Source organism: Mesoplodon bidens (assembly GCF_964165515.1).
Source record: "Mesoplodon bidens genome assembly, chromosome: 5".
In the NCBI taxonomy this organism is placed as follows: Eukaryota; Metazoa; Chordata; class Mammalia; order Artiodactyla; family Ziphiidae; genus Mesoplodon; species Mesoplodon bidens.
The window spans coordinates 33682842-33699435 of record NC_138161.1 but is presented as its reverse complement, the minus strand read 5'-3'; positions in this window follow the sequence as shown (position 1 = coordinate 33699435).

The following is a 16594-nucleotide window of genomic DNA, read 5'->3' as shown; positions in this document are numbered from 1 at the left end:
TATGCTGTCTACAAGAGACCCACTTCAGACCTAGGGACACATACAGACTGAAAGTGAGGGGATGGAAAATGATATTCCATGCAAATGGAAATCAAAAGAAAGCTAGAGTAGCAATACTCATATCAGATAAAATAGAATCTAAAATACATAATGTTACAAGAGACAAGGAAGAACACTACATAATGATCAAGGGATCAATCCAAGAAGAAAATATAATAATTATAAATATATATGCACCCAAAATAGGAGCCCCTCAATACATAAGGCAAATGCTAACAGCATTAAAAGAGGAAATTGACAGTAACACAATAATAGTGGGGGACTTTAACACCTCACTTACACAAATGGACAGATCATCCAGACAGAAAATTAATAAGGAAACACAAGGTTTAAATGACACAATAGACCAGATAGATTTAAGTGATATTTATAGGACATTCTGCTGGAAACAGCAGATTACACTTTCTTCTCAAGTGCAAATGGAACATTCTCCAGGATAGATCACATCTTGGGTCACAAATCAAGTCTTGGTCAATTTAAGAAAATTGAAATCATATCAAGCAGCTTTTCAGACAACAACACTATGAGATTAGAAATAAATTACAGGAAAAAGATGTAAATAACACTAACACATGGAGGCTAAACAATACATTACTAAATAAACAAGAGATCACTGAAGAAATCAAAGAGGAAATCAGAAAGTACCTAGAGCAAAATGACAATGAAAACACAATGATCCAAAACCTATGGGATGCAGCAAAAGCAGTTCAAAGAGGGAAGTTTTTAGCTGTACAAGCCTAACTAAAGAAACAAGAAAAATATCAAATAAACAATTTAATCTTACACCTAAAGGAACTACAGAAAGAAGAATAAACAAAAGCCAAAGTTAACAGAAGGAAAGAAATCATAAAGATCAGAGCAGAAGTAAATGAAATAGAAACAAAGAAAAAATAGCAAAGATTAATAAAACTAAAAGCTGTTCTTTGAGAAGATAAACAAAATTGATAAACCTTTAGGCAGACTCATCAAGAAAAAGAAGGAGAGGACTCAATAAATAAAATTAGAAATGAAAAAGAAGTTACAATGGACACCACAAAAATACAAAGCATCCTGCAACTACTACAAGCAACTCTATGCCAATAAAATGGACAACCTGGAAGAAATGGACAAATTCTTAGAAAGGTATAACCTTCCAAGACTGAACCAGGAAGAAATGGAAAATATGAACAGAACAATCACAAGTAATGAAATTAAGACTGTGATTAAAAATCTACCAACAAACAAAAGTCCAGGACCAGATGGCTTCACAGGTGAATTATTTCAAACATTTAGAGAAGGGTTAATACCCATCCTCCTCAAACTCTTCCAAAAAATTGCAGAGGAAGGAACACTCCCAAACTCATTCTACAAGGCCACCATGACCTTGATACCAAAACAAGAAAAAGATACTATGAAAAAAGAAAATTAAAGACCAATATCACTGATGAATATAGATGCAAAAATTATCAACAAAATACTAGCAGAAAGAATCCAACAACACGTTAAAAGGATCATACACCATGATCAAGTGAGATTTATCCCAGGGGTGCAAGGATTCTTCAATATATGCAAATCAACCAATGTGATAAACTGTATTAACTTAGTGAAGAATAAAAACCATATGATCATCTAGATAGATGCAGAAAAAGGCTTTTGGCAAAATTCAACACCCATTTATGATAAAAACTCTCTAGAAAGTGGGCATAGAGGGAACCTACCTGAACACAATAAAGGCCATATATGACAAACCAACAGCAAACATCATTCTTGATGGTGAAAAATTGAAAGCATATCCTCTAAGATCAGGAACAAGACAAGGATGTCCACTCTCGCCACTATTATGCAACATAGTTTTGGAAGTCTTAGCCACGTTGATCAGAGAAGAAAAAGAAATAAAAGAATACAAACTGGAAAAGAAGAAGTAAAACTGTCACTGTTTGCAGATGACATGATACTATGCACAGATAATCCTAAAGATGTCACCAGAAAACTACTAGAGATAATCAATGAATTTGAAGAAGTAGCAGGATACAAAATTAATGCACAGAAATCTCTTGCATTCCTATACACTAACAACAAAAGATCAGAAAGAGAAATGAAGGAAACAATCCCATTCACCATTACAACAAAAAGAACAAAATACCTAGGAATAAACCTACTTAAGGAAGTAAAAGACCTGTACTCAGAAAACTATAAGACACTGATGAAAGAAATTAAAGATGACACAAACAGATGGAGAGATATACCATGTTCTTATATTGGAAGAATCAATATTGTGAAAATGACCATACCACCCAAAGTAATCTACAGATTCAAAGCAATCCCTATCAAATTACCAATGGCATTTTTTACAGAATTAGAACAAAAAATCTTAAAATTTCTGTGGAGACACAAAAGACACCAAATAGCCAAAGCAATTTTGAGGGAAAAAAACAGCTGGAGGAATCAGACTCCCTGACTTCAGGCTATACTACAAAGCTACAGTAATCAAGACAATATGGTACTGGCACAAAAACAGAAATATAGATCAATGGAACAGGATAGAAAGCCCAGAGATAAACCCACACACTTATGGTCAACTAATCTATGACAAAGGAGGCAATGATATACAATGGAGAAAAGACAGTCTCTTCAATAAGTGGTGCTGGGAAAACTGGACAGCTACATGTAAAAGAATGAAATTAGAACACTCCCTAAGACCATACACAAAAATAAACTCAAAATGGATTAAAGACCTAAATGTAAGACCAGACAGTATAAAACTCTTAGAGGAAAACATAGCAGAACACTCTTTGACGTAAATCACAGCAAGATCTTTTTTACCCACCTCCTAGAGTAATGGAAATAAAAAGAAAAATAAACAAACGGGACCTAATGAAACTTAAAAGCTTTTGTACAGCAAAGGAAACTATAAACAAGATGATAAGACAACCTTCAGAATGGGAGAAAATATTGGCAAATGAATCAACAGACAAAGGATTCATCTCCAAAATATATAAACAGCTCATACAACTCAATATTAAAAAAATAAACAACCCAATCAAGAAATGGGCAGAAGACCTAAATAGACATTTCTCCAAAGAAGACATACAGATGGCCAAGAAGCACATCTAAAGCTGCTCAACATCACTAATCATTAGAGAAATTCAAATCAAAACTTTAATAAGGTATCACCTCACACCGGTTAGAATAGGCATCATCAGAAAATCTACAAACAACAAATGCTGGAGAGGGTGTGGATAAAAGGGAACCCTCTTGCACTGTTAGTGGGAATGAAAATTTATACAGCCACTATAGAGAACAGTATGGAGGTTCTTTATAAAACTAAAAATGGAGTTACAATATGACCCAGCAATCCCACTACTGGGCATATACCCAGAGAAAACCATAATTCAAAAAGAGACATGCACCCCCAATGTTCATTGCAGCATTATTTACAATAGCCAGGTCATGGAAGCAACCTAAATGACCATCGACAGATGAATGGATAAAGAAGATGTGGTACATATATACAATGGAATACTACTCAGCCATAAAAAAGAATGAAATTGGGTCATTTTTAGAGATGGGGATGGACCTAGAGACTGTCATACAGAGTGAAGTAAGTCAGAAAGAGAAAAATAAATATCGTATATTAATGCATATATGTGGAACCTAGAAAAATGTTATAGATGAACTGGTTTGTAAGGCAGAAATAGAGACACAGATGTAGAGAACAAACATATGGACAAAAAGGGGGAAAAACGGGGGGGGATGAATTGGGAGATTGGGATTGACATACATACACTAATATGTATAAAATAGATAACTTATAAGAACCTGCTGTATAAAAATAAAATAAAACAGGACTTCCCTGGTGGCGCAGTGGTTGAGAGTCTGCCTGCCAATGCAGGGGACACGGGTTTGTTCCCCGGTCCAGGAAGATCCCACATGCCGCGGTGCGTGAGCCATGGCCACTGCGCCTGCGCATCCGGAGCCTGTGCTCCGCAACGGGAGAGGCCACAACAGTGAGAGGCCTGCATACCACAAAAATTAATAATAATAATAAAATAAAATAAAACAAAATTCAAATAATTTTTTAAATAAAAATAAAAACTTTATCTTTGTTAATGCAGGAATCTCTGATTTATTAATTTGTACTGTGATAGAATATTCCATTGAATGCACATAAATAAAATTAATTTATTCATTTATCTATTCTCTAAATGCTTATTAGGATGATTTGCAGTTTTTTTTTTTTTTTTCTTGTTGTTTTTCTATTACAAGAAGTAAGTACTGTTAGGGACATTTTTGTACATTTCTCTAGGTTCACATGTGCAAACTCATCTTTAGAGTGTATAATTAGCATTGATGAGTAGTAGCATTTATCTTCAACTTGTCTATAAAATTCAGAGTTTTTTTCAAAATATTTTAGCTCTCACCGAAAGAGTAGAAATTTTTCCATTGCTTCTAATCCTTGATAACATTTGGTTTTGTATGATTATTAAATTTTTGTCAATCTGGATGTGAAATGATATCTCATTATGTGTTTAATTTGCGTCTAATTTGCATTTCTCAGGGAACTGTCAAGCAGGAGCGACAGATCTGGAGGAAGCAAGAGACACAGCTGCTGTGAGAGTAGCCCCAAGTTAGAAAGAGGGTATGATATACCATGGCTTTTCCTCTCCTCACACCCAGCATTCAATAAGTGCTCCCAACTGGAAAAACCTCCCTGGGAGTCTGAGATTAAGGAAGCCTGGGGAATTAATTACCTGATATACAGATCAGGGGAGAGAAGGGCAGGAAATGAATCTGAAATTAACTAGGAAAATGACTATCATAGCTATACGACATTTAACGTGTTACTGAATGTTTCTTCCACTAGAAGACAAGCTCAATAACGAAATGCATTTGTGTTTATGTTACTCCCTTTACTTAGAAGAGTCCCTGACACATAAGAAATATTCAGTAAATATTGCATAAATGAATGAATGAAGAATGGTCAAGACCCACACAGATCATAGCCTTTCACATATTTAAATATTATTATTTGAAAATTGAATTATTAATAAAGTATTATCATTTAATTTTTAAGACTTTATTTTTAGAGCAGTTTTAGGTTCATAGAAAAATTGAGAAGAATACACAGAGATTTCTCATATACTTCCTGCTCTCCACACATGCATAGCCTCCTGCATTATCAACACTCAACCCCCCATCAGAGTGGTACATTTGTTAAAATCGATGAGCCTACATTGACACATCATAATCACCCAAAGTTCAGAGTTTACATTAGGGTTCACTATTGCTCTTGTACATTCTTATGGGTTCTGACAAATATGTAGTGACATGTGTCCCCACTGTAGTATCATAAAGAATAATTTCACTACCCTAAAAATGCTCTGTACTCTGCCTATTCATCCCTCCCTCTCACAACCCCTCGTGACTATTGATGCTTTTGCTGTCTCCATAGTTTTGCCTTTTCCAGAATGTTGTATAGTTGGAATCATACAGTAGTAGCCTTCTCATATTGGCTTCTTTCACTTAGTAATATGCATTTTTTAAGTTTCCTCCATGTCTTTTCATGGCTTGATAGCTCATGTCTTCTTGATGCTGATTAATATTCCTTTGTCTGGATGTATCAGTACCACAGTTTATCTGTCTATTCACCCACTGAAGGACACCTTTGCTGCTTCCAAGTTTTGGCTATTATGAATAAAGCTGCTAAAAGACATCGGTATGCAAGTTTTTGTGTAGATAATGAATATGGGACATAGGAGAAGATGATTTTCAAAAGTCCCTGTACTTCTGAGATAATTTTCCAAGACTTAATAGTATTCTGAAATTCATTGTTCTCCTATCTCTGGCATAGATATCAGGAATCATTCACTCATATCTTACCTCCATGTTTATTTCTGCCACTAATAAAATAACAAGCCCCTATCCATCCATTATCACCATGGCTCTTTTCCCCATGCATTCATATAGATCCTCTCTTAGCCTAATCCTCTACCCTAGTTACTGATATTTTTTCATTATGCTTCCTAAATCCACTTTTTCTCCTCTTTCATCCCTGTAGAGTTGTGTTTCTTCTAGTTCTACACATGGCTGACTTGTTTTTATGTGTAAGATATTCACTTAAGTGTCATTTCCTCAAAGAGTCTTTCTCTGCCCATCTTATGTACTCTGGTCTTTTTTTTTCTTGATTATCTATCTGCATTTTTTCATATCAATTGTCATGTTCTGTAGTTACTCTGAATTCTATTTGTTTTCATATTTATCTCTTTCAATCCATGGGGTCAAAATGTGTAGGTTGCTTTCATATTGTACCTGTAGAGACTAACATAGTGCCTGACAGCTCCATACATTTATGAATCTTCCAGAGGTACCATTTCTTTCTTTCTCAGATAAATAAATTAGTTTAAAAATTACAGACAATTGTGATTTTCACTAATATATGACTATCATATCATACTGAATTTGTGTATAGTAGTTAATGGTGCACAAGTGTGTACCCTCATGCTAAGGGGACAGAGAAAATTTGACCTTGCCTTAGCATGCAACTCTTTGTATTGGTACAATAATTTTTTCTCCAGGATATTGATCATAGTAAAGACAAAAGTAACTTATTGGCTACCAAAAATTATCTAAATCTACTTTTGCAATATAAACATCCCCAGTTTCTTCAATATTGTAAGCATATTATATTTTGGCTCTCCTTATCCTCCAAGTCATTCTTTAGAAATACCCCAGGTTATTATATTCCTCTTAAAGTGCCAAGTCTGGAAATTGATAATGCAGACGAGAGCAAGAGCATAAACTCTATCACTCTGATACTTTTGAAAAATATAAATCCCTATATTTTGAAAAATATAAATCCCTTCCTTCATGTTTTTAGTATCTAACAGGAGAAAATACAAATATTGATCTCACTCATTTCAAAAGCTGAAAATTTTTAAATATTTAAAACATGAAAATGTTAGAAATATTTTTACAGAAATTTCTTAATATTCATTATTAATTGCAATTTACTTATTCATTAAAAATGCCTATCATCTAGTGAGTTAATTTAATTTATTGGACAAATGAGGAATATTTCAAGTTTTTTGACTAGCTTTTCAGAATTAAAGATAGTGCTAAATACAAAATTGTAATGATAAAATCACATACATAATTTTTAAATGGTCTTACATTATTTGAAAGCTATGCCATTAGAGTTTGAATCAAATTTTGAGTGGAATAATATTCTTAAACTCTATGTAACCAAATATGTGATAGTTGAGGAAACTGAGACTCACAAAATTAAACCATTTACCCAGGCTATGACAGCAGCAGAACCAGTGGTAGAATTCCAGACTTCTGACTTACAGTCTGTTTCTTCTTCATTTATTCCGTGTTGTTGCCTATCCAAGAAGGGTAATCCCACAAACTGAAAATGAAATGATTATTTGAGAAAGTCTACTGCTTATTTTGTTATGAAAGATAAAATGATGCGGTTTAAAGATAACACTGTTTACAGTCTAAAGACAGGATTTCAGCATCCTATTCTGATATTGACCCAGTGGTACTGAGCAAGTCACTTAATTTTTTTGAGCTGGAGTTTCCTTAGAGGATGATAATGAAGATTACACAGGAGAATATTAGATATATCTTTAAAACCTTGAAATATTATCAACTATATTTTAGCAGCTCAGTCCTACTTTACTTCATATATAATGTCAAGTAAATCATTTTATGCTCCTGGATAAAAGCCCTCATAACAACAACAAAAAAATTATTAGGTTATTTAGACAAACATTTCTTATTTGTCCAGCACATCTAGGGACCAAGTTATTTTAGATGATAACTTTTTACAATGTTCATCAAATACATAGATTTCCGCCTTTTTAAATCAGATTGAATACACTAGAAAAACCCAAACTATACATGTTGTCAATGAGATGATTCTGAAGATATCTTACATGTATCACAAAATCATTTTTATGACTATCAGTTTCATGGGGCAATGTGTAAAGAAAATGATTTTATATGCTAAAAACTTTTCAGTTGTTTAAATACTAGATATGTTACAGGTTTATTATGATTGTAAGATATCTTGAAGGAATGATCAAACCAAAGGACTAATCTTTATTGAATTTTAAGTTCGTTAGTAGATCAATTAAATATGTCACTAAGATTCTTGTATTGCAAATCAAAATTTATTTGGAAATCATAAATTTGAATACCTCTCTTGCTTAAAGAATCTTAATTCACAAAAACTAATATAATAAATAATATAGATATAAGGAAGTGATGCCATTACAAAAGCCATTGAAGTAGTACATTGAAGAAGTTCATTTTCAGGATCCTGTTCAGTGTTCTATCAGTTTTCCCTAAAAAGAGAAAATACAGAAGCTGGAAGCCAAAGAGTTATATGCATTAGAGACTTTTTGTGCTGGGAGGGTAGGAGCTATTAGATCATAATGACCATAATTTTATGAATATAGAATTATTTCCTATACCATTACCCACTTCATTGTCTGGTTTCCATAAATGGCTCAAGCAAAGGGGCTTTTTACTATGTCCTTTAGGAAACAATTCCTCAGCCTAATAGACCTAACAAGCCTTCCTTTTCTATGATAGTCACTCAAAAATTTCCTATACTCAATTCTATTCCATTACTTCTGGTTATTTTCTCTTGACTAACAGAAAATTTGCTCCATCTCCCCTCTTTTTTACTCTACAGATACTTTCAAGTGATTGAGTTTCCCATTAGTCTTTTCACCAAATTAAATGCCTGCTATTTTTTAGTCTCCACCCATTAATCATTTCATTTAGACCCTTAATTATTTTTATTGTTCCTTCCTGAAATTTCATTTGTTCACATTTTTCTCACATTGAGAAATCTATATTTCTTCTCTCTATTGTGGTCAATTTTAAAATAAATTTCACTGGTTATATTTCGGCTTAGCCTAATCTCACCTCCAAGAGATGACTCTTTTCTGTTGTCCTCAATAACACTTATGCATAGTTGTACTTTACTAATCATGTTATTAATTATGCATCCTGATGCAATTTCATAAGCTTCTTAATAGGATATATTGCTTTCCCACCTTTTTGTGACCCATAGAGTTCACTGAACAGCTATGTACAGTTAATTTTAAAAAGCAACTGGTTCATCAACTTTAGCCTGGAACTGCTCTTACATAAGCCCCCAAAGGAATATCATACTTAAGAATGGAATCATGGAGTAGTTTTAGCTATCTAAATTCCTGTAACAATGACCTCCTTCCCACCTAAAAAATATGCTCAGGCTTACCAACCTAGAGCAATATCAAGGGAGATTAAAACATACTTAGCCATAGAATCTAGTATTTCACAGCCTATCAAGAATTATTGCTTAAAATTAGAGGACCATTGCATCTGATAAAGATTTCCAGGTAAAATGCCAATCTTTGAAGCAGACATAAAACATGAGATGTTTATCAAGTGAAATATTTAGATCTCAATGGAGAGGTCACAGCTCATAATGAGAATGAAAGTACAGTAGGTTATTTGTTAGGTCGAGTGGAGACAGATCCAGAGAGTTCTTTTTCCATGTAGGGAAAGATAGTAGCCAAGATTGGAGTGTTCCATTGAAGTAACTCTTCACAGTCCTGGATAAAGGGCAGTGTCGGAGGAAAACTGAGGGCTTAAAATTGTTGAAAATGGAGAGAGAAAAGTGATGTCCATTCCTTTTTAATATATGCTTCTACCTTAACTTTCTAAATGTCTTCATTTTCTAGAGGCTCAGAGAATTATGTACAAGAATAAATTCCAAAAGATAGAACCCAGGTTGAACTATTGTAAGTCCTTTTTATTTTTCTCTGGTGCATTGTCTGTAGACCAGCCATACAGTAATGATACTATTGTGAATATGATCTATAGTAATGCTGACCATGTTGGAAACTCAATCTGGAGTAGCATATGGTATGAACCACATCCTTCCTGGATAATATAAGAAGATGGGGTTATGATTTTTCCTATGCTATTTTAGTATCTCTTTGTAAGTAGAATTCCCTCTATGGAAAACCACACAATGTATACAGAAGATATTAATAATAGTGGTATTTCAGAGCAGTAATTTGTTGTCATGGGTCAATGATTCATTTCAGAATGCCCTATAACTTGAATGAGCAATAATATAATTAACATATGAGATTTAAAATATTTTAGCTGAATTGTTAATAAAAGCCTAATCAATTATTTTCTGCAAAATTAGTTCTCAAAATTTGTTGAGAGATTCTACATTGTTGCTCTTGATGATGATAATAGCAAAATCATAGATTTTTTCCATTTTACATACCTTTCTCTAATTACTATTAAAATACATATGCCCAGTAAAGAAGCAAAACATTTAAATTTTGCAAATTTAAACATTGTGCTGTTTATGTTCTATATTAGTTCATAAATCCTTAACAAAAATCATCACTGAAACAGAGTTTATTATCTGTTTTTGCAGCACACTCTTGAACACTGTATTTCTATGAAATACATTATCATATGATTTTCTATAACTTTTGTTTTACTTGTAGTCAATTATCAAACATACTTTCATAGTAATACCTAAACATTTGTATATGAGTTATTTATTTGGTTGTGTCTACTAAACTTTGTGTTTTAAATTTTGTAAAACAAGCAAAGTCATTAGTGGTCATATTTTGTTGAGATTTATTATTCATGATCTGCATCTATTTCTTATACTTGTTTCCATTATATTCTAGGTGCTTTAAGATTTGTTGTTAATCCTTTATACTACCTCCACGATTTTCTTCTGTTTTGAACATGTTGGATTTAGTGATCTTTTTTTTAGTGGGGTAGTAATCAGTCTATAATTCTATAATGTGATAAATTTCATTTTCATATAAATTTTTAATCTGAAGGGAAGTTAATTTTATTTTTTAACATCAGTAAGTCCATTGTTTTTGTGTGATTATTTTAAAGTAAATATTGAATATAGTATATAAAATTATTTGTGGGAATTTCTTCCTGTATCTAAAAGCAAAACATGATGGCTTTAAGATTACCAGAATTTTATAATCAATTGAATATGTTTCTATCTCCTCTGCCTTCTACACTTTGTACGGGAAAAATAAATGTCTTGAAAATTCAAATCCAAGATGAGCCCAAATTAGGTAGCATGATCATTGTGGCCCCTAAATTAAGTGTTTCTTTGATAGATATTGTTTTCAATTAAGATACTGAATGGAAACTTCAAATACTGCAAATTTTGAAATGACTTAAAAGGAGAGTTAAGGCTATTCTTGATTTGGAGATGTTGTCTTTACAATTACACAGATGTAGCTAAGGGGACATTGCATCTCAAAAAATTTCAGAAGTGGTTACCAAGCACAAGGAACTCTGCTCAATACTCTGTAATGGCCTATATGGAAAAAGAACCTAAAAAAAAAAAAAGTGGATATACGTATATGTATAACTGATTCACTTTGTTGTACACCTGAAACACACATTGTAAATCAACTATACTCCAACAAAAATTAAAAAAAAAAAAACAAAGAAATGGTTACCGAGAATAGAATATATTTCTAGTTACTGTATACAGAACGTATTATTAGTTCATAGAATCTAATTTCTTCAATTCCATACTGTATCAGGATTTCCTAGACTGCTGTAGTGACTAACGCTCCCCAAGTCTCAGGTGCTTACCATAATAAAGGTTTATTTTTCACTCATACAATATGTCCATCATGAGTCATTTGTGGCTTTATTCCCAACCCATATAAGCCAAGCAGCCTCTACTGAAAACACAACCCATCATCAGGTAATGGGGAAAAGACATTATAAGCCACATGCTATTCTTAAAATCCTGCCAAAATTTCATTGATCATAGCTTTTCACATAGAGATGTGTGATCCTCTTGAAAGAAGAGGCACTGCAGGGAGAAGCGCTGCAAATTAATATTTGTCAAACATTAATCCACTCTAGTACATACAGCTAAAGTATCTTACATTTTTTTAGGTGCCTTGAATACTTAAGTTTCTCTTCCATGCAAAAGGATACTATAATAGATGTTCAAATATGCAAAGGTGTTAATACAGAGATAATTCAATCTAAAACACACACACACACACACACACACACTATATGTGTCCTATAACCCATATGTGTGTACATAAATAGGTTGTAACATATGTTATATATTTTTCCAAATACTTATTAAGTGAACTAAAATTTAAAAATGCAATTCAATCTAAAGTTTTTTCACCTGATATTCTGCTTATTGAACTTTTTATCTAACCATATTTGCTAAAAAAATTTACAAGTATGTTTATCTTATTTAGTTTAATTATTTATTTCTCTTGATAAATATATGATTCTTGCAAACCTTGGTGATTTTAAAAAATTTTATTTTATTCATTTATTTTTTATACAGCAGGTTCTTATCAGTTATCTAGTTTATACATATTAGTGTATATAAGTCAATCCTAATCTCCCAATTCATCATACCACCACCATCACCCGCTCCCCGCTTTCCCCCTGATATTTTTTACTAGGATATTTAATTATTTTCAAGGTATAATCATAAACAAAAGTTACTCCCTTTGTTAAATCTAGCATCCTAATATCATTTCAGCATGTGTTTTATATTGTTTATCCTTACTTGAATTTGTTCTAACTTTGTTTATTACTTGAATTTGTTCTTGCTCTTTTGTATAATTTAAGTTATGGGGTCCATTCCTTTTCAGTGAAGACTTTTATAATTTAGTTCATTGAATAATGTGATTAAACAGTCAATTGGACATATCTATATCATAAAATACCATGGGTAATAATGCCATTGTCTTTACCTTTTTTCCATCTGATCATAATTTAATGTTGATTCTGCATCCAGAGTTCTAGAATGCCCTCATTAAGTAAAGTTTTGAAACAAGAGTTTTCTTCATTAATGGGAATGGATATAGAAATACACACCAATATTTTAAAATTATTAAATATTCTTGTTAGAAAGAAATAAATTACTGGCTTAATTTGGCAAAGTACACATAAATTATCCTAGTGAAAGATTTTATATTTAGTTTTTAAAAGTAAACTTTCTTAGAATTATCATTTTGTGCCAAGAATTTACAGAAATTTATCATAATTCATGCCCTTATCATTAACTTTCTGACCAAAAAATATGTTTAACCTATTTTGCATATTTTTGTAGAATGATACAGTTAACATTTTAACTCACACATATCACGTCTTCATCCTTCTTGTCTTCACCATTTCTCTCTTTCTAGGCATTTTTGCACATTTATGTGCATAAATAGAATTGAGACGCTCTCACAGATAAATTGGCCACTCAGCTTAATTTAAACAAGCACCTTTTGTCCAAATGCAAAATGGATTTTGTAACCCTGCATGGGATCTGAAAAGTACTTAGGTTCGAAGGTCAAATTATATTCAATATATGAGTGTCTATGGCCAATATCTCTTTTTTGATAAAAAAAAGAATCATAGACTCGAAGAGTACCAGAGTAATATTTCTGGGGGTGTCTTACCATCTCTTCTTAATGATAACTCTGAAAATAGTAGAAGTCAACTATCATATTTTCTAAAAATATTTTCCCTGGGTTACACATCTTTATTTTATTAAGTCTTTTTTACATGCCATTGTCAGATCCATCACTATCTTGTTTTATAACTTGCTGTCTAGTTTTCTTTCTTTCTTCCCTTCTTTCTTTCTCCCTCCCTCCCTCCCTCCCTCCCTTCCTTCCTTCCTTCCTTCCTTCCTTCCTTCCTTCCTTTTCTTTCTTTTTTTCAATATGGAGCCTAGAATTTGATATGCTCTGAACTGTGGAGAGTAGTTTTACTACTATCTGCCTTGATCATAACACAGAACTTGGCTGACTGCAGCCTAAGATAGTGTTATTAGGTCTCACATCACACCATTAGCCTGTACTGACCTTGTGGCTGGCGTAACCATACAGGTGGTTTCTCATTGACCTCTGAACTTAACTTTCAAACATTCTATTACTCAATGCTATATTTCAGCATTAATGCATTTAGCCTTTTTTTTTTTTTAAGTTCTGAGTGTCCATTTTCATAGTCAGTTTTTCAAGTTGTTGGCTTTCTGGCTCAGCTATACCTCAGCTGTGCGTTTGATGAAGATTCTTTCACTGATAATATGTTAAACCTCACAGGATCAAGTGCACAAACTTGTGGCAGGACATCTGAGGTCCCCTCAGGTTGATATTGATGAATCAACACAGTAAGTCCAATTGTTTCATTAGCTACAAATCCACCTAAATGGACTATCATCCCGCCAATTTTTCTCTACCTTGTTTACGATGAGATTATTCAACCCCTGGTCAAATGCTTAGCTGGAATCAAGACAAATTTCTTCTAAGATATTCTCATGATCTAAAAGCTGCTAAACTTAGCAAAAATAGAAAGTAAGTTTTGCTATACATGATTCCTTCTCAATAAACCTATGCTCTTTCTCTCTGCTCTAAAATATACTAATTGTTTACAGATTATTTTAAGAGCTTATTCTTGAAATTTTCCTGGCAGTGAATTATTCTTATTTGTTTATTTACTATTTTAGAAACATGGTGTTTTTTAATATCTCCTTGTAAAGTTTTAAACAAATATTAAAGACAGAGTTGGTGATCATGTTTGTAATTTACAAAAATGGATATAAAATTTTTTCCAGTACTAAATAGTTGACTACGGTTAAAATAGCTAGGTGTTTTTATTTTATTTTTTTTAATTTATTTATTTTTGTAACATCTTTATTGGAGCGTAATTGCTTTACAATGGTGTGTTAGTTTCTGCTTTATAACAAAGTGAATCAGTTATACATATACATATGTTCCCATATCTCTTCCCTCTTGCGTCTCCCTCTCTCCCACCCTCCCTATCTCACCCCTCTAGGTGGTCACAAGCACCGAACTCATCTCCCTCTGCTATGTGGTTGTTTCCCAATAGCGATCTATTTTATGTTTGGTAGTTTATATATGTCCATACCACTCTCTCACTTTGTCACAGCTTACCCTTTGCCCTCCCCGTAGCCTCAAGTCCATTCTCTAGTAAGTCTGTGTCTTTATTCCTGTCTTGCCCCTAGGTTCTTCATGACCTTTTTTTCCCCTTAGATTCCATATATATGTGTTAGCATACAGTATTTTTTTTTCTCTTTCTGACTTACTTCACTCTGTATGACAGACTCTGGGTCCATCCACCTCACTACAAATAACTCAATTTCGTTTCTTTTTATGGCTGAGTAATATTCCATTGTATATATGTGCCATATCTTCTTTATCCATTCATCTGTTGAGGGACACTTAAGTTGTTTCCATGTCCTGGCTATTGTAAATAGAGCTGCAATGAACATTTTGGTACATGACTCTTTTTGAATTATGGTTTTCTCAGGGTATATGCCCAGTAGTGGGATTGCTGGGTCGTATGGTAGTTCTATTTTTACATTTTTAAGGAATGTACATACTGTTCTCCACAGTGGCTGTGTGAAATTACATTCCCACCAACAGTGCAAGAGGGTTCCCTTTCCCCCACACCCTCTCCAGCATTTAATGTTTGTAGATATTTTGATGATGGCCATTCTGACAGGTGTGAGATGATATCTCATTGTAGTTTTGATTTGCAACTCTCTAATGATTAATGATGTTGAGCATTCTTTCATCTGTTTGTTGGCAATCTGTATATCTTCTTTGGAGAAACGTCTATTTAGGTTTTCTGCCCATTTTTGGATTGGGTTGTTTGTTTTTTGATATTGAGCTGCATGACCTGCTTGTAAATTTTGGAGACTAATCCTTTGTCAGTCGCTTCATTTGCAAATATTTTCTCCCATTCTGAGGGTTGACTTTTTGTCTTGTTTATGGTTTCTTTTGTTGTGCAAAAGCTTTTAAGTTTCATTAGGTCCCATTTGTCTATTTTTGTTTGTATTTCCATTTCTCTAGGAGGTGGGTCAAAAAAGATCTTGCTGTGATTTATGTCATAGAGTGTTCTGCCTATGTTTTCCTCTTAGAGTTTGATAGTGTCTGGCATTACATTTAGGTCGTTAATCCATTTTGAATTTATTTTTGTGTATGGGGTTAAGGAGTTTTCTAATTTCATAAGTTTACATGTACCTGTCCAGTTTTCCCAGCACCAATTATTGAAGAGGCTGTCTTTTCTCCAATATATATTCTTGCCACCTTTATCAAACGTAAGTTGACCATATGTGTTAGGGTTTATCTCTGGGCTTTCCTTCCTGTTCCATTGATCTATATTTTTGTTTTTGTACCACTACCATACTGTCTTGATGACTGTACCTTTGTAGTATAGTGTGAAGTCAGGGAACCTGATTCCTCCAGCTCCATTTTTCTTTCTCAAGATTCCTTTTGCTATTCAGGGTCTTTTGTGTTTCCATACAAATTGTGAAATTTTTTGTTCTAGTTCTATGAAAAATGCCAGTGGTAGTTTGAAAAGGACTGCATTGAATCTGTAGATTGCTTTGGGTAGTTTAGTCATTTCCACAATGTTGATTCTTTCAATCCAAGAACATGGTATATCTCTCCATCTATTTGTATCATCTTTAATTTATTTCATCACTGTC